The sequence below is a fragment of the Theropithecus gelada genome, chromosome 14 (genome assembly GCF_003255815.1).
Source record: "Theropithecus gelada isolate Dixy chromosome 14, Tgel_1.0, whole genome shotgun sequence".
NCBI classification, from domain to species: domain Eukaryota; kingdom Metazoa; phylum Chordata; class Mammalia; order Primates; family Cercopithecidae; genus Theropithecus; species Theropithecus gelada.
Genome location: NC_037682.1, coordinates 84,694,248 through 84,720,362, shown reverse-complemented (window position 1 = coordinate 84,720,362; position 26,115 = coordinate 84,694,248). Strand labels below are relative to the sequence as shown.

The 26,115-nt window shown below is 39.0% G+C and overlaps 1 protein-coding gene and 1 pseudogene across 2 annotated transcripts in view; one reads left to right on the top strand and one right to left on the bottom strand.

Annotated features, from left to right (window-relative positions):
- Window positions 1-26,115, bottom strand: part of FAT3 (FAT atypical cadherin 3) — a 558,548-nt gene that overhangs the window by 167,262 nt on the left and 365,171 nt on the right. The window lies entirely within an intron of this gene.
- Window positions 2,462-2,546, top strand: LOC112607520 (annotated as a pseudogene).

Below are 26,115 nucleotides of genomic sequence, written 5' to 3'. Positions count from 1 at the left end.
AATTAGAAGACAGAGTAAATCTGAGGAAGGTGACAGGAAACTATAGGCAATTGGAATTTATGATCTATAACTGAATATGAAACTCTGAACAATTAAAATCATTCATTCAACAAACATTTATTAAGCAATTTTTATGTGTTGCCATTAGGCTAGGTACTGGAATTATGGCACAATATAATTTATTAAGGAGACCAAAGCACCTCCCTTAAATTATTCAACAACAACAACAACAACAACAAACAAACTGTTGTATTACAAATATAAAGAGAGGATACAGATGAAGGCACAACCAACTGTGCCCTTGGCGGGTCTTCTGACTGCCCTAAGGTTTTTTTTTCCCCCCCAAGAGAATGAACCTAAGGCCTCACAGAAATCATTCAGCCACCAGAGAGTAAGACACTATCATTATCCTAGACTTGAGATGACATGAAAGCCATTTGCTATGCATAGGTCACCAAGAAAAAGTAAGAGTAGAACCTGGATCAGGTGAAAGATGCTGCCACTCCTTGTTTACGTGCATGTTTTAATGTATCTCTGTGGTCTTCAGTGAGAGCTGAACATCTATAAGATGAAATTGAAAGATGGGTGCTGTAGATATAGGCCCGTATTTATCAACGAGGGCAGTATTGAATATTTGGGGTCATATAATTTTGTTGTGGGGGCTGTCCTGTAGGATGGCTGGCAGCATCCTTTTCTCTACCCACTAGGTGCCTGCTGTTTGCTATTGTGACAACCAAAAACCGTCTCCAGGCATTTCCAAACATCCCCTGGGGGTAAAACTGACACCAATAATGAACAAATGATCTATTCAAGGCTTCAAAAATATTTACAGGTTTGGGAGTAACTGGAAAGCAGAACATCAATGAACTTCCTTACATACATTTACATATTCAACAGCAAAACGCCAAGTTTTAGAAGGAGGATAAAGAGTGTTGGACTGAAGGACATTCTAATGGCACCACAAATACTGTGAAATATTTTGCTTCAATAAAATGCAAGTTGGTGGGTGAGGGGGTGGGTGATAGGGAAGACAACTCAAAACCAAATCTGACTTAGCACCCAATTTCATAAAGAAGGATCAACTATCATGGAAAGAACCTGTTCTGCTCATTTTAAAGAAATTGCTTTAGTTCTTAGGCATAAGAAGACCGATGATAAAGGCAGGAAGATGAAAAAAATATTTTTAAGAACTACATGATTAAAAATAGTCTTTTTTGAGATTTGAATGGATTATTCTTAAGACATAAATGGGTATTTTTTCAGAAATTCCTAGAAATAATGATTGTGGAACTAAGCAGAATTTTGACACATGTTAAAAAATACATTAATAAACAGGTTTGAAAACTTCTAGGAATCCCACCTGGAGACTGGGGTTGGATGAACAAAATTTTCCTCTAGCACAAATTCCAAAGCAGGCAAACATACATTTTATAAGGAGTATCATCAACTTCACAGTAACTTAAATTCTGTATAAACCACTAGACTTGGAGTTAAGATAAAAAGGACAATGGTCCTGTTCCTTTCCTTGCTACATCAGCCTTGGATTGGATCCCTCTAAAGCTCATGTCCTCACCTTCCAAATAGAAAAATAATGTCAACCTCATGGAGCTGTAAATGTGATAATGTACATAAAAGTAACTCTAAAACTCTAAAACTCAGAGTTTATATATCAAAATTTTGATATATTAATTTTTCTTTTTGAGACAGGATCTCACTCTGTCTCTCAGACTGAAGTACAGTGGTGTCATCATGGCTCACGGCAGGCTCGAACTCCTGGGCTCAAGCGATCCTCCCCCATCAGCCTTCTGAGTAGCTAGGATTAAGGCATGAGCCACCACGACTGGCTAATTTTTAAAGGTTTTTGTAGAGATGGGGTCTCAGTAGGTTGCCAGGGCTGGTCTCCAGGCCTCAAGTGATTCTCCCACCTCGGCCTCTGAGCATAGATTCTGAGCATGGAATTTACTAAGAATTCTAGAGTAGTCTTGTAGTCTCAAGAGTATTCAGATTAAATGGATGTTTAAAAATTTTTTTTTTAATTGAATTTTGACTTAACTTTTTAAAGTAGTATGACCACCTGATCCTTCCATTCACTACCTACCATACCTACCATTATCATGTTACGGTTTCCTTTTTTAAAATTTCAGTCTGGGGGCCAGGTGCAGTGGCTCACACCTATAATCCCAGCACTTTGGGAGGCCGAGGCCAGCGGATCATGAGGTCAGGAGATCGAGACCATCCTGGCTAACATGGTGAACCCCCATCTCTAAGAAATACAAAAAATTAGCCGAGCTTGGTGGCGGGCGCCTGTAGTCCCAGCTACTCGGGAGGCTGAGGCAGGAGAATGGCGTGAACCCAGGAGGCGGAGCTTGCAGTGAGCCAAGATCACGCCACTGCACTCCAGCCTGGGTGACAGAGCGAGACTCCATCTAAAAAAAAAAAAAAAAAAAAAATTCAGTCTAGCGTCCATTTGTAGTTATAAGTGTGATGACTGGGTTTTCACACATAGGAGAGATGTGTCTCCCTCAAATCTTATTACCCATCTGACATGAAAAAAATATTAATAAAATTTCAGTCTGTTTTCCTGCATGTAACCACAGCAATAATAACAATGACATTTATCAAGTGCTCTGCGTTTGTCAGCCAGTTTGTTTGCAAGCACACAACTGAGAAAGCAGCGCTGGCACCTTGTCCTCTACCAGGATGATCAAGTGCACCAGTAGCAGAGTCGGGAAAAAACAAGTTTATATCTGGAAACAAACAAATAGAACAAATCACCCTACCTTCAGGACAAGCAAAGCTTTGGGCCCCTTTCTGTGAATTGTGATTCTCAACAGAAACAACGTAACCCCTGTGTAGTGAGCTGAATGATGACCCCAAAGATATCAAATCCTAATCGCTGGAACCTGTAAATCTCACCTAATTTGAAAAAGGGGTCTTTGCAAATGCGATTAAGTTAAGGATCTTGAGATGAGGAGATCATCCTGGATTAACCTGGTGGGCCATAGACGACATCACTAATGTCCTTGTAAAGGAGACACAGGGAGATGAGGTTACACTCGGAGGAGGAAGAAACAGAGATTAGAGGGATGTGGCCACAAGTCAGGATGCTGACAGCCACTTGAAGCTCCAAGAACCAAGGATTCTTCCCCAGAACCTCCAGAGGGTGCCTGGCCCTGCTGACACCTTCATTTCAGCCGAGTGAAATTGATGTTGATCTTCCTGAAATTGATGTTGAACTTCCAGCCTCTAAAACTGTGAGAGAATAAATTCCTGTTGTTTTAAGCCAACAAGCTTGTGGTAATTTGTTTTATAGCAGCCCCAGAGAACAAATATGTCGATTTTTTAAAAAACAAGAAAACACTAAAACCGGGACTGTGTCTTTTATTCCAGCAGTCCAGTTCTGCTGAAGTCTAAACTTCTTTGCAAACAATGCAAGCAAAAACATCTTTGTCTCTTAGTGCTATTGACTGCTTTTTTAACATAGCTATTTACATATTATTTAGATACATTTTAGTCACAGGGCACACACAATTTCCTCTTGTCTTTCATTTATCTGTTGTAAACAAAGGCACACTGCCTGTGGGGTAGCCCTGCTCCACAAGGAGTAGTTTTTTTTAAACGAAACAAAACAAAACAGAAAACAAATTCTAACTATTTAGAACTCCTCTTAATAATATGGACAACTTGTTTTTTAGTATTAGTTAAGGTCAAACATTGATGATTTGATGATTTCAAAAAGAGCCTCCGAGAATCCTTAGATTTCTAATGAAGATGGTATCTGAGATGAGAAGTTCTAGACCACCACAGCAATGTAAAACCACTCCCTGGGAGGTGTCAGAGACCCAGTTGTTCAGTACACCTGTGCAGAGGCACGGGAGTGCCGCCACTGTCCAGCATGCTGTCTCAAAGGCGGCTGGAGAACGCTGAGAAGAACAGCAACGGAGAAGTGTAAGCATAAAAATAAAAAGCAGCCAAGGAAAAGGAGCTGGGGAGGCCAGCCTCAGTGGCAGCATGGCAAACGGCAACAGGGGTCGCAAGCTGCAGGCTGAGAGAAGACTGGAGCCTGCAGGTAAGCTGTGAGAGAGAAGCACATGGAAAGTGCAGCCTGTCACTTTAAAGACAAAGATCACTCTAAGGCATGTTAGGAAAACATAAAGAACCCTGCACAAGATGAACACTGGAGACATTAAAGGATGCCAGCCACTGCTCCTTAGGCAGTGCGTGCTGCCCATGGTCTATGCCAGTTCTGCAGCCCTACCATGCCACCCACACCTGACTGATGATGATGCTTAGTGCTGGTCCTCCTGTCTGTTTCACCAGGCCAGACTGCATTTTCTATTTTATATAATTTTTAATTACAAATTAATTAAAAATAAAAGGTTACCTACCAGGTCTTCCTCTCAGATACTCTCATTTCATACCATGTTTTTTTAAGCATTTATTACAGTTCTGACTAAATAATTATTTATGTCACTTTTACTTAATGTCTGTCTTCCCCGACAGGCTGTATCTCCCATGAGGTTGGTGGCAATGTCTGTCTCAAACACCATGTATATTCAGTCTCCTAACCAGTGACCCTTGGCACTCAATATATTTCTAAAAATAAGTCTTTGATTATCCAGTTTGTTCTGTGAGGGCACCAGGTATCAGAAAGAAGCCAAATTGCTAAAAATCAATATGCTGAAATAAACAATATATAAAACAACCAGTTTGCCAGAAGCTAATTTGCCAAAAATCAATGTGCTAAATTTACCAAAACATTGTTTTCTTGTAGCTGTTTATGAAGTTAATCGAAATTCACAGTAGATTGAGTGGTTTTAAAAGCTTTTGAATATTTTAGGGAAGCTTTAGATGCCAATTTCTTCATTTTGTCATAAGAGCAGTATTTTAGTAAATGATCATTTCATTGAGATTTAAGAATCCTAGGGAGATTTAGACTTCTATTGAATAGATTTAACACTAAGGTAAATGTGATAGTGTCCTGTTCTCCTGAGTAATCCCATCCTTATTTCCTTTCCATTGCTTTGGACAGTTTTTGCTTTTCATGTTGAATCTGTCGGCCCACTGCTACCGAGTTGACCAATCCCACTTAATACATGTCCCAGATACTAGATAATAACAAATTAGCTTACCGTTTGGCATACGATGATTTTGGCCATTTCAGATTTCTTTAGCTGTTTTAAAGGTCATTTTTTATTATTTTTGAGTTTAACCATTCTTTAACTTTCAACCAGAGTGACTTAGTCATAATTTGGTGCTTCTGGCAACATGTTAAATTTTATCATGTCACATGAGAAGGGGTCGCTTCGAGCATCTGAGTATCTTTCCATCCTCTGAATGTCATTTAAACTATTTTGAATTGTAGGCATTTTATCATTCTTTTCCTAACCATTCAAAGAGCATATCAGCTTAAAATTTGTATTTCTAAAACTTAGTAACCACAATTTCACCATTTCCCATTGACATGGTTGTTCTATGTCTTTTCTCAGCAAATTCATATTTATGATGAATATATGGGATACCTGAAATTGCAACTGTTGACTATAAATATGCTTTTCTGAATATTAAACATATAATACAAAAATTAAACCACTTCTACCCATAGTTTTTAAGAAGTTGACTATTCCTTGAAATGCTTCTATAAATATAGAAAAGGAAAACTCTGCAGTAGAACTTTCTAGAAGTTGTCATAGCTATTAAAACAATTCCATCTTATAGTTGATCTTTTAGTAAAGTTTTTTAATTTTATATTTTTGTTGGTATATAATAGATGTACATGTTTTCAGGGGACATGTCCTAATTTAATATACTTATATTATTTGTAAAGACCAAATCAGTGTAATTGGGATATCCATCACCTTAAATAATTATTTTTTCCTTAGTAAATTTGATGAAGCAACTTAGAAAGCAGCATTATTTGAGTAATTGATTAAATAAGCTTTTAAATGATAAATTTTAAAAAGTTAAAAAAAAAATAAACTGTCTACTTGTAGAGGGATAATGGAGACATGGAAAGTCTCTCCAGTATGGCACCCTGACAAGGCTTTTGCAATTATTCTACTCTTGGCTCAATAGAAAAGGAGTCTCTATATAAAGAGGATTATAGCAGAGAAAGGGATGTCTAATTCAAAGGAAAATAGAACCGCTCTTTATCAGCCGATGTTAGTATGCTTCTAAGAAGCTTGCCTAGGACTTTTATAAATCTCAACTGCATCTGAGGCAACAGCTTATAGAGAGCAAACGGTCATTTAAGGTGTCTTTTAAGATGCTAGACTTCTACATCCATAGAACCGGTTAAAAAAAAAAACTTTTTAAGTAACAAGATCCTTTTTCTTTTTTTTCTTCTATTAGGTAATTGAAAGCGGGTATTTAATTGACACCATCATGCTGGGAGCTGTGTTTATAGAAAGCGGATGCCTAGGGATGGGAAAAGTCAAGCTGAACGTTACACTTTGATGAGGTAGCTGGGAGATGGATTTTTCTGTCTGAGACCCAAGCTTGAACCTGAAGAAGATTTTCACAGTTGAACTGTCACAATTTTTAATGTCTGTGGGCAAAGGTCTTAGGTTCTGATGTGATTCATGTCAGATGTCAGTGGAGCTGTGAGTGTTTTTCCTCGCTGGCCCTCAGCATTCAGTCCCCCATATTTAAGAAGGGGCCCATTTCTTAGGAACAACTGGCAATGGGATAATATCTCACAGTTTTAACAAGGTTGTGAGATTATATTGGGTGATTTCTCACTACCTGCTCCCGATTTTCCTTTTGATGGGTAGCTTAACAGATATGGTGAATTTTATAAATTTCTTTTCTAACATTAGTCAATTGGATTTAGGGTTTTTTTTTTTTTCCACTCTTGTGTGTTTCTCATTGTATTCAGGTGAGTGTTTTGGTTTGCTCCTGAACTTCTCCTATTGCTGTGAGAGAAGCTATAGCTGGCAAATGGCCAGAATTAAAATAGATATTATAATATAGTTGCTTCTTAATTACTCAATGTGAATTAACCATGCCACTGTAATTTTATTCCCATCTTGTGGTCTCCTGCTTCTCTGGCTTTGGACCATTTAATGGTGTGTACTTTAGGAAATCAAAACAATCTTTATGCTAGGTAAATCTATGGCAAAAGTTTGAAGCAAAATTTAAACAGTTTTAGCAAGAGCTGCTGTTATCCCTGCCCATTTCTAGTGGGGGTAATTAATTCAACATTTAATACACACGAATACTTGTGACTGTGTATTTAACATACCCAAATCATCTTCATCATTAGACTTAGTTTACTTAAATGGAAGGGATAAACTGCATAGCACAAAACCAGATTTAGCTAGATTGTTGTAGTGCTAAAATGACTTGGAGGTCTAGAAAGCAGCATTATTTTAGTAATTGATTGACTATGAAATTGACTCTAAAAATGTCCATCAAATCTTGCAGCTCCTCCTATCAACAGGTGAATTCTATTTCCCTATCCTCTGAATCTGGGATGGCTTAGTAACTTGCTTTGACCAGTAAAATACAGTCTAAATGACATGGTGCAAGTCCAGATCCTGAGCCTCAAGAGGTTTTGTAGTTTCTGCTCTTGCTGCACTTGGAAACCTGAAACTACTATGCGGCCAAGCTAAAGTTCCTCTATCACAATGGAACTCAATAAATACCTGATGATTGGTAATGTGGTTTGGCTGCATCCCCACCCAAATCTCATCTTGAACTCCCACGTGTTGTGGGAGGTACCTGGTGGGAGGTACTTGAATCATGGGTGCTGGTCTTTCCCATGCTGTTCTCATGATAGTAAGTCTCATGGGATTTGATGGTTTTAAAAAGGGGAGTTTCCCAGCACAAGCTCCCTTCTCTTGTCTGCCACCACATAAGATGTGCCTTTCACCTTCTGCCATGATAGTTAGGCCTCCCCAGTCACATGAAACTGTAAGTCCAATAAATCTCCTTCTTTTGTAAATCACCCAGTCTTGAGTATGTTTTTATCAACAGTGTGTAAACAGACTAATACAGTAAATTGGTACCAAGAGTGGAGCCCTGCTGAAAAGATACCTGAAAATGTGGAAGTGACTTTGGAACTGGCTAACAGGCAGAGGTTGGAACAGTTTGGAGGTCTCAGAAGAAGACAGGAAAATATGGGAAAGTTTGGAACTTCCTAGAGACTTGTTAAATGCCTTTGACCAAAATGTTGATAATAATATGGACAATGAAATCCAGGCTCAAGTGGTCTGAGATGGAGATGAGGAACTTGTTGGGAACTGGAGCAAAGGTGACTCTTGTTATGTTTTAGCAAAGAGTCTGGTGGAATTTTGCCCCCTGCCCTAAAGATATGTGGAATTGAACTTGAGAGAGATGATTTAGGGTATCTGGTAGACAAAATTACTAAGCAGCAAAGCATTCAAGAGGTGACTTGGGTGCTGTTAAAGGCATTCAGTTTTATAAGGGAAACAGCATAAAAGTTTGGAAAATTTGCAGCCTGACAATGCAATAGAAAAGAAAATCCCATTTTCTGAGGAGAAATTCAAGCCATCTGCAGAAATTTGCATAAGCAATAAGGAGCTGAATGTTAATCCCCAAGATAATGAGGAAAATGTGTCCAGGGCATGTCAGAGGTCTTCAAGGCAGTCCCTCCCATCACAGGCCTAGAGACCTAGGAGGAAAAGATGGTTTCCTAGGCCATGCCCAGGGTCCCCATGCTGTGTGCAGCCTAGGGACTAGGTATCTTGCATCCCAGCCACCTCAGCCATAGCTGAAAGGGGCCAACGTAGAGCTCAGACCATGGCTTCAGAGGGTGCAAGCCCCAAGTCTTAGCAGCTTCCACGTGGTATTGAGCCTGCGAGTGCACAGAAGTGAATAACTGAGGTTTAGGAACATCCACTTAGATTTCAGAAGATATATAGAAATGGCTGGGTGTCCAGGCAGAAGTTTGCTGCAGGGGTGGGGCTCTCATGAAGAGTCTCTGCCAGGGCAGTGTGAAAGGGAAATGTGGGGTCAGAGTCCCCACCCAGAGTCCCTACTGGGGTACCACCTAGTGGAGCTGTGAGAAGAAGGCCACTGTTCTCCCGGCTCCAGAATGGTAGATCCACTGACAGCTTGCACTGTATGCCTGGAAAAGCTGCAGACACTCAATGCCAGCCCATAAAAGCAGCTTGGAGGGAGGCTGTACCCTGCAAAGCCACAGAGGCAGAGCTGTCCAGGGCCATGGGAGCTCACCCCTTGTATCAGTGTGACCTGGATATGAGACATGGAATCAAAGGAGATCATTTTGGAGCTTTAAGATTTGACTGCCCCACTGGATTTTGGACTTGCATGGGGCCTGTAGCCCCTTTGTTTTGGCCAATTTCTCCCATTTGGAATGGCTGTATTTACTCAAATGCCTATACCACCATTATATCTAGAAAGCAACTAACCCTTTTTTTGATTTTACAGGCTCATAGCTGGAAGGGATTTGCTTTGTTTCAGATGAGACCTTCGACTTTGGACTTTTGAGTTAATGCTGAAATGAGTTAAGACTTTGGGGGACTGTTGAGAAGGCATGATTGGTTTTGAAATGTGAGATTTGGGAGGGGCCAGGGGTAGAATGATATGGTTTGGCTGTATCCCCACCCAAATCTCATATTGAATTCCCACGTGTTGTGGGAGGGACCCAGTGGGAGGTACTTAAATCATGGAGGTGGGTTTTTACTGTGCTGTTCTTGTGATAGTGAATAAGTTTCACAGGATCTGATGGTTTTAAAAAGAGGAGTTTCCCTGCACAACCTCACTTCTCTTGTCTGCTGCCACATAAGCTATGCCTTTCACCTTCTGCTATGATTGTGAGGTCTCCCCTGCCACGTGGAACTGTGAGTCCCATAAACCTCTTTCTTTTGTAAACTCCCCAGTCTCAGGTATGTCTTTATCAGCAGCATTAAAACGGACTTAATACAACTGGCATGAGCATCAAGGATACAACACTTGTGTCTCATAAGATGCACCCATAGCCACAGACAATATTTGACTTTCAGAAAAATTCCTTAGGCAGTTGAGGTTTGCAATTACTATTTGTTTCAACTGAGGATTTATTAGGATCATTGCTGTTTATGTAAGTGTATGTAAATTACTCCATTATTTCATTCCCTCACCAGGACAGAGCTGTTTTAAAAAATTAGCTTCAGTGAGATACAATTTATACACCATAAAGTTCACCTGTTTAATGTGTACAATTAAATTGTTTTCAGTATATTTACAGAGTTGGACACTCACCATCATAATCAAATTTTAGAATATTTTCAATATCCCCAAAGGACACAGCTTTTTACTTCATTTTTTCTATTACTAATAGCTAATAAGGTCCTTTAACCTTTCATTGAATTTTATAATAACTTATTTCTTGCATTATCCTGATTTGCCATATTGCAACACAGGCAGTGTGCACTGTTACTAAAGAAACATGCTATTGGACACATGGTACTGGGGGACAACACACACTGGGAACCAGTTGTAGAGGTTGGGGGAGGGAGAACATCAGGAAGAATATCTGATGGCTGCTGGCCTTAATACCTGGGTGATGGGATGATCTGTGCAATAAAACACCATGGCATATGCTTACCTGTGTAACATCCTGCATGTGTACCCCCGAACTTAAAATAAAACTTGAAAAACAAAAGAAACGCACGCTATAATATTTGGAATCCTGGACTATCACATAAAAATCCTAAAGGGATAAAAAGCACTGAGTTCAAATATCATTTACATTAAGGGATCTTATTTAGCATATTTTGAATTTGAAGCACTGGTATAGTTTAATAATGTCATTTAAAAATGAAAACAATTAGGCAAATTTAGATGGCTTACACTTCAAATTGCTATTAGAAAGGATGAAGAAGAGTTAAATTAGAAAAGCTACAGCATGAAATCTGGAAATAAGGATGAGAAAAAAGATAAATGAAAACAGTTGAGGGTACATGGCACACTTCTAAAAGTGTTAGAAAACACTTTTCACCACTCTTTCGTCCAATGTGGAATTCTGTCAAATTAAAAGTCCTTCACCAAATGCTTCACAGTTCACTATGTTAAGATATGTTTTTCAATGAAAGCACATCTCCAACTGTATGGCAAAAATGGCACGAAAATAGATTCATTTTATAGAAACGAACTGTGTATCTCTCTTCATGTATATCCATCTATTCCCTGAGAAAAGGTTAACCTAATTATATTTTTGAAGCATTTTAAATTATAGACTAAAACAACGGTATTAGCAATGACTTATTGTTTCATTTTTAACGTATTAAGCTTTAGGTAAAAGAAGATAATCAATCCCAGAGATTCAAAGATATTAAAGTGCTCGTGAAGATCAATTGGTAATCATTCCTCAGCAGTGCTTAAAACCTCAGGGTTAGGCACTATGTTAAGGAGAAGATACAGATGAAAATCAACTTCTTACTCTACTTAAAAAAGATCCTCCAGGATATTTCTGGAAAGTAGATGTATTTCAAATTCTAGATCCTTATATCCTATGAGTTCTGGTCATAAATGACATTAATCAAGCCCCTGCCCCTGTGGTATAGAAATAAATCCAGGAAGTTTAACGTGACAAACATTTCTTGATCCTTTTAAATGTGCTATAGGAGACATAAAGATAAAGAACACGCCACTTCTGCTGGAGCAACCAGACAGCATTACTCCTTGCTTTTCCCTAAGCACCAGGTTTCCCTTAAACAGGGGAAGGGCAATGGAACGTAGTCTTACTTGAATCTTGTCCAGTGTGTAAGCATCCATTTATTAATTACTAATACCATATCTACTTACAAAGAAAGTTTGTGGAGACTTACAGAAAATTTTATACACACACACACACACACACACACAGAGTTGGTTCTCCTGTATCCATGGGTTCTGTGTCCAGGATTCAACCAATCTTGGATAAAAAGTATTTGGAAAAAAAAAGCATCTGTACGGAACATGTATGTACAGACTGTTTTTTCTTATCCTTGTTTCCTAAGCAATACAGTATTAACAACTATTTACATGGTATTTAAACTGTATTAGGTATTATCAGTAATCTACAGATGACTTAAAGAATACAGGTGGATGTTCATAGCTTGTATGCAAACACATCATTTTATGTAAGGGACTTGAGCATACATTGATTTTTGGTATCTGAGGGGGTTACTGGAACCAATCCTCCATAGATATTGAAGGACGACTATACATATAAAATCAAAAGAAAGATAAAAAGACAAGAACTGGTAGATAATAATTTTAGAAAATCTAGGGTAAGGGAAGCTACTACAGTTTAACACAACAGTTTCATTCTATAAGTTGGCTGAACTCCTCATCTAATAGAGGAGGAAATGCTAACTGGCCCAGCTCTAAACTCTGAGACGCCTGCTGCATGGGTCTGTCCTAGGAAACAGTGACTAAAATAGACAGCCATGTGCTGAGCAGCACTTCTATAAAATATTCAGAGATAGGTGTATATGGCTGTGTAGTACAGCTTCAATAAATATCAGGAACCTAATACTGTAAAAACATTTCCATGGAAAGCTGGAGAAACCTAATCCAGGTATGTGGTGTTCTGGTGACTGGACTTGATACAAGGATATAGCTCAAAACATAGAGAAGAACCAAAAGCTAACATTTCTTATCTATTTCTTTAGAGGTATCAACTGTTAGGAGATGCAGAGCCCATCATTCAAATTTAAGATTATTAGGATTAAAAACTCAAGATCATTAGACTTAACAGTGCATTCATTCTATAATGAGACTCTAAGCATCAGGACTGGATACAGCAAAACTAATGTTCACTTGTAGAAATTCATTCATACATATTTACTGAGCACTTTATATGTACCAAACACTAATCTGGAAGCCAGAGATTTGGTAAGAGAACAATGTATGCTTGGTTTCAGTCATTACTGAGTTTACTGTAGAGGATGGAGAGGTTAGACAAATAAAAAATAAATATTTTTAAATGATAATTTCAGATGCTATGTACTAGGAAGACACTAGTGAAAAAGAGTAATAACAAGGTTCATGCCATTTTTCATTCTGACTGCTGACAGCCTTCTGCCCCATCACAATCCCGTCCCTGTCTGCTTCCATATGTGGGCATATTAAGAAATCCCAGATACTTCCTCCTTTGGTGCTAGCAGGAAGGTCAAACCATGTAGGCCCCAGCTTGAGCACAGGAACCCTCACCTAGTCCTACCCCCAACCACCATATAGCCCCAAGCTCATCTCCATTTCCTACTTTCAGAAGCCATTTGTGGACCAGCTTGGGAGCACACCCTATTCTCCCCAGAAAGCTCATATGCAAGTAATAAACCTTTACATATACTTTGGTGTGTGTGTGTGGCATCATGGTCTTGACTTTTCAACCAAAGTTTAGTTGGAGGGTCTATCTTGCCACCAGGGAGTGACCACATCATGAAAATTGGTCAATGTCTCAGGATTATAGGCACAATAAGAAGAGAAGGCAGGTCTCTTGGGGCAGAGCTTCTGAAAGTTCAATGTCACTTCTACTATAAGCTACTGGTCACAGCAAGTCACCAAGCCAGCCCAGACCCAAGGGGGCATGGAAATAGCCTCCAGCTCTTGAAATAAAGAGTTGCAAGAATCTGTGGCCATTTTTACAATCCACCATGACTATTTAGCTGAATCTAGCTTGCTACCATCCAGTTTACTCATTTCATGATGAGTAAAAATATCACAATAAAGATCATGGCTGGTGATTTTATCCTGGTGAAGGGCTTCTCTTCTTTTTTAAGAAGTGAAGGTTGTAGTCCCAATGAGCCAAATCTTTCTCATCCTTGTCCCCATCACACTGACCACAGAACCTGTATATCTTAGGCTCTGAATGATAGCTGTACAAGTGAACTAAAGTCAATTTTAAGTTAAGAACAATGTAATCACTAAGGCACAAGAATTAAAGGAAAAAAAATCTGTCATAAAACATTTTGAAAAAAATCTTCCATATATGTTCATACATTATCTCACAACACATTCACATTTTTCAGCCATTTGAACACAGCGGTATCAAACTGAGGTCTCTTGTCAGGTGGGTGACAAAGCCATTCTGGATAATTCTGACAGTTTAATAACATAATTAACCACCTGATCTGTAGGAGGGTGAGTCATGATGAGCTTCCTGACAGAGCTGTGAGAGGATACAACTGCTCATCTTTGGAAGTACAATGCACACACCCACAATTGTATATATGCCCTTTAGCTGAAGCGCTGAATTAGGACCCCCATTGGAAAGCAAACATGTCTATTTGATGATGGATGTTGCTCCTTTTCCTAGTCCTCAAAATGCCCTTCTGCATTTGCATCTATTGAGCAAAACAGTTATTGAATATGCTAAAACTGAGTTAGGTATTGGGGACAAAGAAACATAGAGGATTTTTTGACGTGAAGAAGGAAACTAACAGTTGATATATTACTTTATGCAAGACATTCTGTTAGTCTCTCCACACATGCTTTCTACACTACACAACACATAAAACAACCCAATAAGGTGGTTATTATCTTCATTTTACAACTGAGGATACTGAGACTATCACAGAGTAAGAATTTGCTCTACATCATTCAGCAAATGTATGGCAGAATCTTGATTCAAACCTTGGTCTGCCTGAACCTACACCCAGCCTCTTTCCACCAATATGGCTTAGCATCAGCCTGCAACCATGGGTTTCCTCCAGCTATGCAAATGTTCTATCAGTTGTTATTCACTGTAACAACATTAAATCTCTACTACAATCATAAAGGGAAACCTCCCTCCTTTTCCCAAATGAATCTCTCTCTAGATTCCATTTCTACATCCTAGCAATTAGGCTGGGATGATGTGTTCATCAAAGTGGCCCTGGTGAGTGAATTACCTAATCCTTCATGTCGACCCCAAGTACACATGCAAGTAAAAAGAAAATTAAAATACATGCACCCTAAGTCCAACTCACCTGTGCCAGAAACACTGCAGTTGTTACAGTGATTATTTCAAGAAGCAGAGTTAAGAACCTTGTGGAAATGAGTAAAACTAAGATATATGCAAATTTACAGTAAAAGTAAAAACATAATTTTTGTACATTTTTTCCAGAAAATTCTTAAGGAAGCCTTTTTTTTTTTCCTGAACTGGAAACTCAAAGCACAAGTCAAGAGTAGATCAGTCCTCAGCTCATATGCTGATGGCGAATGAGAAACAGCTAATTAGGCAGGCAGTTGCTAGCAGGATCACCACCTCACTTCATTTAAAGGGAAGAAACACAAATGAAGCCAACCAAACTTATGATGTCTATACAGTCCTGCTACTGAACACCAGCTTCTGACATCCGTGAGAAAGAACTATCCTTGTTCCTTCCTTCACTCCTTCCTTCATCACCGTGTTTTGCCTATTTATCCAGGTATCTTTTATCTTACTGCTACTACTACCTGCAGTTGGATAGCAAACCCCTCACACCTGGATTTGCCTCCTCTTAACCGACTGGTCTGATCCCAGACTCCTTCTAACTCCAAAGCTAACTTTTCCCAGATAAACTGTCTTTGTATATGACTTTGATCATGCCACCATTCTGCTCAAAAACCTTTTATGGCTCTGTATTTAATCAAGTATCTAGTCGAACCTACTTCAATTTCCCTCCTCTACTGCTCTCCAATTCCTACTTCCACTGGCAGGTAGGCTACTCCTGTCACAGTCTCCCAGGGGTGCCATATGCATCCCTCTTTATGTCTCTGCTTGAATCCTCAGTGTTCTCTTCTTTTACATTGATCTTCTTCTTATCCAAGGCCTAGGTCAAGTCTCCCCTCTTCTGTGAAGTCCTCCCTGATAAGTGCAGCCATTAACTTTATAGCACATACAAGTTGTTTCTATAGCACATACAACTTGTATAGCACATACAAGTTGGGCATAAAATTTTACCATGTGCTGTCCTACAGCTCATCAGTGCTTCACCTGTGTTATTCTGGTATTCTCAACTGTTTTAGGGTAACTTTGGGTGTAGTTATCATGTTTTATGTGCTGGAAGTACGTGTGTGTGTGTGCATGTGCATACACGAGTGCGTTTATGGTTAATTATCAACTGTGGACTGTCAATTAAATCTCACACCAAATATTTGTGTATTCTCATGAGTGATCATTTATATCAATTTGACATTATTTTATTTTTATTTATTTTTTATTTTTTTGAGATGGAGTCTCGCTCTGTTGCCCAGGCTGGCACGATCTTGGCTCACTGCAAACTCTGCCTCCTGGGTTCACCCCATTCACCTGCCTCAGCCTCCCGAGTAGCTGGGATTACAGGCGCCCGCCACCACGCCCGGCTAATTTTTTGTATTTTTTTAGTAGAGACGGGGTTTCACTGTGTTAGCCAGGATGGTCTCCATCTCGTGACCTCATGATCTGCTCGCCTTGGCCTCCCAAAGTGCTGGGATTATAGGCATGAGCCACCACACCCAGCCAATTTAACATTAATTTAAATATTCCCGGAACTTTTATTACATTTATAACTTTCAGTTTTTTTTTTTTTTTTGAAGTAGGCTAGTTGTCCTATAAGTCCCAAATCCACATAACAAAAACAACCTGAACCCCATAAACTACTGGGATTTTTTTTAAAAGTTAAAGATGTTGTCAGGTAACCCCCAACAGTCTTTTCTTTTTAAAGAAGCAATAAAATAACCGAGACCAGGGTTTTGAGAACAATTTGGTATTTCCCTTCATGGATCATTCATTCATTCATTCATTCATTCATTCATTCATTCATTCAACTAAATAGTTCCAGAGTGCTTATTAGATGCTAGAAACTGTGTTAGTGCTAAGGATACCAATGATTTTATTGGTATTAAAACTACCTGTAGCTAGTTTCTAATGAGCCAAGAGGAAAATGCAGCTTCATAGGATAAAATATGTGGAAACTGGTAGATATTCCACAATCTAGTAATAGCTGAATTAGGTTGAGGGACGAACTGGGTTGTTCTGATAAAGAACTTGTTCTAGGACCTTTTGATTTCTTTCCCAATTTCTGCCATGGATGAAAGTTTGACTGAGGTTGGTCAGAACTGTTTAATCATCATAGATTTCAAATTTTATTTTATTTTTTCCTTTTTTGTGCTTTGGGGTAATATGATGTGGATGGCTTGCAGAGTAGAGATTAGAAACAACAGTGTACTGAGCCTCATCAGTGTTTTAGTGTGGGAAGTACAGTTTTTCTGCTTTTTAATGAATTCTTGTACAACCTAATGGCTTTGCTCCAAAAATGTCCTACTGGAGTGGAGGATTACCTTACATGGGTCATTACACTTCCAAGCTTTAAGCCTCAGAATAAGCATTAAATTAAAATTCCCTGCACCTAGTAGGCAGAACATTGTGACACTCAAAAGATGTGAAAGTGCTAAGTGAATTCTGAGCAATATTATCACCACTGCATATTTATTGAGTTCAACAGGGTGCTAAGTACTGTACAGACAGATAATACAAGCAGTCTACAAAAAAAAAAAAACCCCACAGCAATAGTCTTATAAGAACTCTCTCATTCATCTGCCCTAGGAATAGACACTGTAACTAGACTTGTTAGAGAGAGTCTCCTCTTTTCAAAAGTATCCTCAAGGTTCTTTATGCTTTTGTTTGATTTGAACATACTCATTTTTCTACAGTTACCATTTATGAATGTGACCAAGTCTCCCAATTTCAAAATTACCATAAGAATGCTGCAGGCATTAAACTGAAGAAGAACTTCATCCCTTTGCAACAGAAAATTATGAACTGAGTTTTCTGGGAAATCTTAAAGAAATCAGTTGTAAAATATGATATACATACTATTATGTTTTTGATTCAACTGGGAAAATAATGCATTTTCAAATTTAATAATATTGGTCTTCTTAACTAACCTTCAATTTTCTGAAAAATGCAAATTTGAAAGCAAAAGGAATTTAATAGTTTAGTTTTAAATTAAAGAGTGAAAACTATTGAAAGTTAAAGCATGAAGTGAATTTCCTATTTTTTAACAAATCTAGATACAAATAGAGAAAAAATTAAAGTACAGGGTACCCAAGATGTAAGAACCAATATGCATGTGGATGAGCACAAAGAATAACTTTGCATATCCAGAAACTAATTGAAGAATCCTGGCTTACTTTATTTAAATGCCAGCCCATCAGGGTTAAGAAAAAAAATTGAGCACTTTAGAGAAAATGGGTTATAAACTGTCATTGTTGAGTTTAGTGTTCTGACAACTTTGAAAGTAACTACAATGTAATTTCCCAAGTTGGTAGCTAAAATAATAGAACATCTGGATGCCATTGAAATGCATGACAATCAAGGAGAGAACAGAAAAGCAGTGAGAACAATGCTTTTCCCTTTGCTTATCATTCTTTGGAGTTTTCAACTCTTACTCCAACCTCAATTGTGGTAGTCAAGGGCAACTCCCTTCTCAAAGATTCACCTATGATTTCTAAGATCCCTGAGTCCATCTCTGGGTCTACTTACGGCTTCCAGAAGCTGTATTTTCCCCCAACTTGGCTTCTTAATCTCTTATGTCAGAATTTAAGCCTGAACACCTGTGTGAGGTGGTAAGCAGTGTGCAGTGTCTTTTATGAATTGGTCAGAGTGCTGATTTCAAGCTTATAAGCTGGGGCTGGCCTTTGGAAATGTACACATCTCCAGATAACACCATTTATTAAGCAACTTCAGGCTCATGCATTCTGTCCTTCGGGGGGCAAGTAACCCTACTGTGGAAAACATAATTAAGTTAAACTGTAGGTGGTTCAGATATATTTGTGTTACCAACTGGCAACCTTATAGATGATGTTTTCTTCTACAGTTTCTGAACTGCCCTTGTCATTTGCTAGGCATTTATAGTTACATATTTATGCCTCTGGAAATACTGGGCAAAAGCCTACATAGCTAAAGCTCCTCTCAGGTAAGAATTGTAAAGTCGAGTTGATATTAGTTTTCTCTTTCCTCTGTCTAAACACAATGAAAAGAGAAGGTAAGAATATATTTTCTTTCATTTTAATTCAGCTAATATTTAGAGTCTAATAAGTACAAAGTCAGTACCAGGAAGAAAACAAAAATAAGTCATTAAGGACTTTGTAATCTATGATTTCACAACAGACTCATATTCATGAATTATGTATTTCTTTACATTTTTACTCTCAAAAAGGGATATTTTATACAAGCATATTATTTTTCATGCCCTCCCTCCATGAAAACCACATTTCAAGGTTGTCTGAAAGTGGGGTTTCTCTGAGTGCAGAAATGACTTATTCTTGGCATGCACATGAGAGTCTTTCCAGAGTCCCTTTTTCTTAACAGCTCCAAGTTGGAACTGATGGGGGATGTGTGGCAGGAGACAGGGGCTGCTCTTCTTTCTTCTTATTCTACCTGCATCATCTGAAGGGATTTTGCTTTTAAACATGGGAAGGCATATGTGCCCTCTCAGAGACATGTCAAGCCTCAGCTACAGTTTGGTTTGGATCCTTTCCCACTTTTTACACTACAATTTGTCACCAGTAGAGAATGCAGACAGCTATGCCAAATGCGAATGTCGCTTGCATGCCCACATTTGGCAAATGTTTATCCAGATCTTTAGTTTGGGCTTTAAATAATCCATCATCAAGCAGATGATTTCTAAGGTACTATTTAGCTCTGAAATTTTATGATTCTGTGGGATTTATTTGTACTTTTGTGAAAAGGTGCTTACAATATATCATTTTGTCTTCAATGATGAAATGTTGTAAGGTAGAATATCAAACTACACTGGAAGAAAGGGGAGTAGTTGATATTTGTGGGTAACCTGTTCAGATGTCTAAAGTTAGGTTACATGTTTAGGCTCTTGATATACTTTTTCAAAGGACATGAATTAATATGCAGTACTCTTTTTTCCAAATGTTTCAAAGATATTTATATAAACATTTCTTACACTGTATAATTTTTCCTACAGTAGGTAAATGCTATAAGGTGGAGTATTACAGTTCCAGTCAAGGGATAGATTTTTGTTCATGTCTGTGTGCAATCTGATCAAGTATCTGAAATAATCTGCCAAATTACATTCGATGATGTGCAGGGTCTTTCTTTTAGCTGATCCACAGGCAGAAGGGAAAGTTAGTAAATGGCTTGAAACTGGGCACCAAACCAACACTACAGAAGTATCACTAGGGACTCCTGGGGGGCTGGGTTATATTCACGCAATATTCTAGAAAAAGTGATAGATGGTTCCTACTCAAGGTCATTGGAAACTCTACCATAGATTGCTATTTAATGAGATCCTATGCAATGGAAACAAGTAACATATGGAATGTAAATATATTAATATAGAAAAATGTCCATAATAAATAAGCAAGGATATGAAACTATATATAGTATGAATTAGATTTTTTTCCACAAATTTTATGCAGGATTATATGAAATACATGTGTATACATATATACATAAATGTAAAAGAAAGTTCTGAAAGATTATTTACCAAAATTTAAAATGCAATCATCAGTTCATGGAAAAATTATGAATATTATTAAATGTTTTTATTTGCTTATCTTTGTCTTCTGTTTCTGTTTTTTTTAATTTTCTTACAATGAACATGTATCATATATTAACATAGTTACATGTTTCACATATTTCCATAATTGGAAATAATTGTATTTTAAAAAATCCTAACATAGGCACTATGTAATTTCTAAAAGAGGAGTTTTGGAATAGGCTTTTTCTCCCGTTCACCTGGGTATGTACATGCTTTACACCATGAGAAACTGAGTTCACTCTTCCTTACATGTTGATGTCCTTGTGGCATGACAGGAACTTTTAAAGGAATTGCTTCTGGAAGCATCATTTTTGAAGACGGGTAAATGGTTTTGTGCATGTATCAAAGCACACATCATGGGTCTGTCACGGCCTTGCACAGAGATATTTGTAATTCTTCATTCAGAGGTGAAGCAAGCATGCCCTGGCTACTGCTGATAGAGACAGAACTACACCTTCTGTTGTAAAAAATGCTAAATAAAAAATTCCATTCTGTCCTGGCTGACACCAAACAAACGCATCTCTAATTCCTGCATACCTCAAGAGTCTGTCTGCTGCTGTTATGTCTCCCTGCCAACAAGGCAATAATATTGCTTTAAATTTGACTGCAGCCTTTCTGACTTTTTCACCTAATGAGAAAAGGTTCTTAGACCTTGGATGGTAAAGATGGGACATGCAAAGTTGAGACTTTGCCAAAGTTATTTGGAGTGACAAGAAGAATGCCATATACCATGAAGAGAAAATCTCAGTCATTTGGTATCCTATGGGATCAAAATTTGCTTTCATAGTCTTCAGTTCAAAAACAAAACAAGAACAAATTAAGCCTCTCTCAATATGGGGAAAGTCAGAACACTGGATCGGTCAGTCTACTTTGTGGTACTAGTTGCTTAGTTTAAAGTGCTTTGTCTTTGTGAAGCTTCATAAGAGGGCTACTAATGAGTACCTATACATTTTCAAAAATATTGACCTTTTTCTATTTTATTTGAAAGTAGTCACCTAAAAGTAGATTTTATTTCAATTATGTAACAGCAAGGTATACATCAGCCTGGAGCTTAGCCCCACATCTAATTTTAAGACTTATCATCATCTTTAAACGTCTAGAGTGGCATGCCAGGAATTATAATGGGTACCTCATGAAAAATCTAAGATCTTTCTTCTGAATTATGTATTTATGATCTCCCGAGGATGACAGATTTCAGGTAGGTAAAAGTGATTTAGGAACTGCTTTTAGGCTCCAAACAGGAGCTGGGGTTGGCAAGCCACTTCAGTACAGACTGGGATGCAGTGGGAGAAAGCCCTTCCCTGTTCTGCATATTAGCTGGCACCCCAAGGGCTCCGCAAACCTCTCACCTAGGTGCCTCCTCTGTGTGCTTACTGTACATTCTGTGAATCTCTGGACAGTACATATCACTATATCCTGCAAAGCCTGGATTACCTGGGTTGTGGGTTACCTGGAGCCCTAAACTTCAACTTAGCCAACATACATCAAGTGCATATTATATCCCTGGCATTGTTTCAGGTGCTGGGGTACAAAGTGGAGTAATCTGGCCCTTCCTCCTATGGGTGACCTTCACTAAAGGTAGGGCCAGGAAGAGACAGGATGAGAAATCTCAGTGGAGCTTATTTTACAGCTTGCTAATGAAGCTAAGAATAGCCTGAAGGAGAGGTGGAGTTTGAAACTACCCAGGGCAATGATTTTTAAATGATGGTATCTGCTGCTGAATATTAACCATGCTGTGGGCTACCTCCACAGAACATCTCCTGAATAGTCACATCCAGTTTCGTATTTCTACACAATTGAGGTTTTGACATCTGAATGCAACACAAAAAAATTCCCATTAGATGTCTAAATGTTAAACACATTGACTGCATTAACAAATAAACACAATTTAAGACCTTAAAGGGGTTATGATTCTGGGAGAAAGCTTAGGGGTTAGTGATAAGGCTGGATAGGCCTGAACATGGCTGACCTGGGGAAATTAGCTATTTTTCCTGGTTTTAAGACTAACTAATTTATGGAGCTCCAGGATGCTTGGAAATGCTACTGCTCTGTTATTGGAGCTTGGGTGCTTCGGTCTACCTATTGGATGCTGGTTTAGAAAGTCAGAGAGAAAGACTGTAGATCCAACAGTAGAGATCTAATGACCTTCATCATAGCCATGCCAGACCCGCGGTTGACTCATTAGCCAGTCTTTGGAGAATAAGCTATTCCAAATTACATGGTTACAGCTTATTTAAGTGGATGGTGGCCAGTGGAAGCTGATAAATCTCTAAAATTTTGGGATCTTCTTCAGAAAAGGGCTGAAAAAATTAATACATTTTTGAGTGCATACCATGTGCCAGGAACTTCTGTAGTCTCATCCATAGATGCTATCTTATTAAAGTATGGTAAGTATATTCAACAACTATGAACAAAACTATAAATATGACACATAATATAAGGCCTTAAGTGTTCTGAATTTTGTCACAAGATGACTGCTTCAGGAATCACATGGAAAATATTAAAGCTTCTAATCATAATGGCTAACATATTAAACACTTAACATGTGCAATGCATGTGCAACATAAATATCTTCACCAAATCTTATAAAGGTGTTATTATTGTCCCATTTTTATAGGTAAGGAGATGGAAGTTTAGATTAAGCAGTTTGGCTCTAGGTCACACAGCTAGTGAGTTATTATGTCTGTCTCCAAATCTTGTGCATTAACCATCTCTATCTACATTTATAGCATATTAGTTTGATGTAAATGTAAAGGGACAATCACAATTAGGACAGTGTTTTATAAGACATTTTTTTCACTGTTTGATTGAATAATTGTGTAACATCCATACAGTGCTATACTCCCGAAAATTAAACAACCGAATTTATTATAGGTTTTCCCAATTTTGAAGGCTGGTATTGTTCCAAGATTCTAACCTATTTTCCTTGGCTCTGACGTGCAGGGCTGTCCTGAATTATTTTCATGACAATGTTCTGCATCCTCACGCTGACAACTCTCTTGGTATTTCAGTAAACCGGTCTTGCCACAAAATAGATGAGGTTGGTAGCCCCCAATTTGCCACAAAAGCAAGTTGCTTGAAAGGTCTTGAAACAACAGCTCATTTGAACAAAGCTGTCTGCTGTAGGCAGGAAGCATGCCAAAGTAGTTTTTCCTGATTATTAATAGAAGCACTTGAGTTGAATTCCATATTTTAAACTTGCTGTCATTACATTTTAAATTTTCCCACAGACAGATTTGAAGTCCTCAACTGGGTCAAACACATCAGATGTTAGGCATGAGCTTCAGTGGTTTGTGAAGGCCTCGATAAAATTAGACTGGACAGATCATTCTGTAGCTCAGAGAGTGTGTGGCATAAAATAAACTAGGAAAGCCACACAAAGGAAAGAAGGAAAAGGAGCCACGGAAGTAAAGGGCAGAGAGTCAATTTACCATCATTGTACTATGGGGAAGAAGCCAGTCTGGGCTCCCAGGATGGGGGATTCACAGTCAGGAGTTCTCATGATTGTTCAGAGACATGCAGGAAACTTCTAACCTCTTCTGTAAGAAGGTAGAAGCCATTTGTGCAATACCAACCCTTCAGGGTAATAGGCTCCCTTCCACCAACTCCCAGAACTCAGCCAGAGGTTGTGGATATTACAGTTGCTTGGCTCAGAAGACTAAAAGGAAGCAGCAACATAGCACCACATTTGGAAACCATTCACAAATGAAAACAAAGCAGAGTCTCAGCTCCCTACAGCCTGTGTGCACAGCTCAACAAGCTGTGACCTGCCCACAGCAATTATCTGCCTGTGCACCACGGGTGAGCAGAGCAGTCAAAACTGGCTCAATTCCATTGCCAGGTGGAGCCACTGGGTGGAAGAACCTCCCTAGATCCAAGTGAACTGGTTTCATCTACTGCTGCTCTACTAATTAGTGTTCAGGTTTAAGGAGAAACAAAACAAACACAACCTTTCACAAACAGGTAAATTAGAGGTGGTTATTCATGGAATCAAAGACTTACTCCAGACAACTCTCCCAATATATGTAAGTGTTTGCCTGCAGCTTATTAACTAGTAGGTCAACCAGGAGCACAGAAAAGCAAAGTTAAAAAGAGCTACTGCCCGATGAGATGCTCACACAACTTGAGGTACCCCAAAGATCCACAGCACCCTTCCGTTCCTTGGCTCAGACAGAAACGCCTGTGTGGACAATTGTTCAGCTGAGATCCCAACCAAGTCCTCATATGCAATCATTTCCAAAGTCAACAGACTCTCTTAAGACTCAGCCATAGGCTCATTTCTTATTTATTTTTAAGGGGACATTTTAAAAGATGGGTACATTCTAAAAGATGTGAGGTGAAGGGAAAATAAGAAACTAATTAGATCCTACAAAGTATGTGAATTACTTACTTCATTCTGAGAGGATTACAAATTATGAGGCAAGTAAGAAATCTTCCTTTCTGTCAAACGTTGCAAAACAGGGGTTCGTTGACTTACAGTGTTTTTAAAAAAATGATGCAGTTGTCAACATGTAATATAGAGAGATGTGGAATGCAAATGTGATTTGGTTTTTTAGGAAAGAAATTAAGACTTCCTGCTGATACTGGGCCTACCTGCTTTCATACCTGCTGCTGGCAGAGCCTCTTTAGAAGAATGGGCAAGTGGAATCCACTGTTCCTCCCCCTCTAAGTCCCCACTGCCCGCACACATGCTACTCCTCTGAATTCCTTACCTACCCAGACCCATGGGCATCTTGTAATCTCTGTTTTGAATGTACTAGCTCTGAGAATTAATATTTGCTCTGACAGGTTTGTTTTTCTGCGTCAGATTCAATATTTACTCTTTAGACAATAGGGAAATTTAAGTGGTACATCTGCAATTCATACTGGTGGGAAGATCTCAAAAAGGATTATTCTTAAGGGCCCATACCAACCTGGACAGTTCTGTAAAATTAGGAATAGTAACCCTCGCTCCCATCTCACAAGCATGCCACCACCACCACTACCACTACTGCCACCATTACCACCACCACTACCATTACCACCATCTCCACCATCACAATAGTCACTGCCACCCTCATCTCCATCCTCACCACTGCCACTACTATAGTCAAAACTGCCATCTCCTCCACCACCACCACCATCACCACCACCCTCACACCACCACCATCACCACCACCATCACGCCACCATCATAGCACCATCACACCACCACTATCACACCACCATTACCACCACCATCACATCATCACACCACCACCATCACACAATCATCACACCACCACCATCAAACCACCATCACACCACCACAATCACCACCACCACCACACTACCACCATCACCACCACCATCACACCATCACACCACCACCATCACACCATCACACCATCATCACACCATCATCACACCATCACACCACCACACCACCATTACACCACCACCACCATCACACCATCATCACACCACCATCATCACACCATCACACCACCACCAACACCACCACCATCACACCACCACTATCACACCACCACCATCACATCACCATCACACCACCATCACACCATCACACCACCACCATCACACCACCATCATCACATCACCATCACACCACCACCATCACCACCACCAGCAACATCACCATCACACCACCACCACCACCACCACC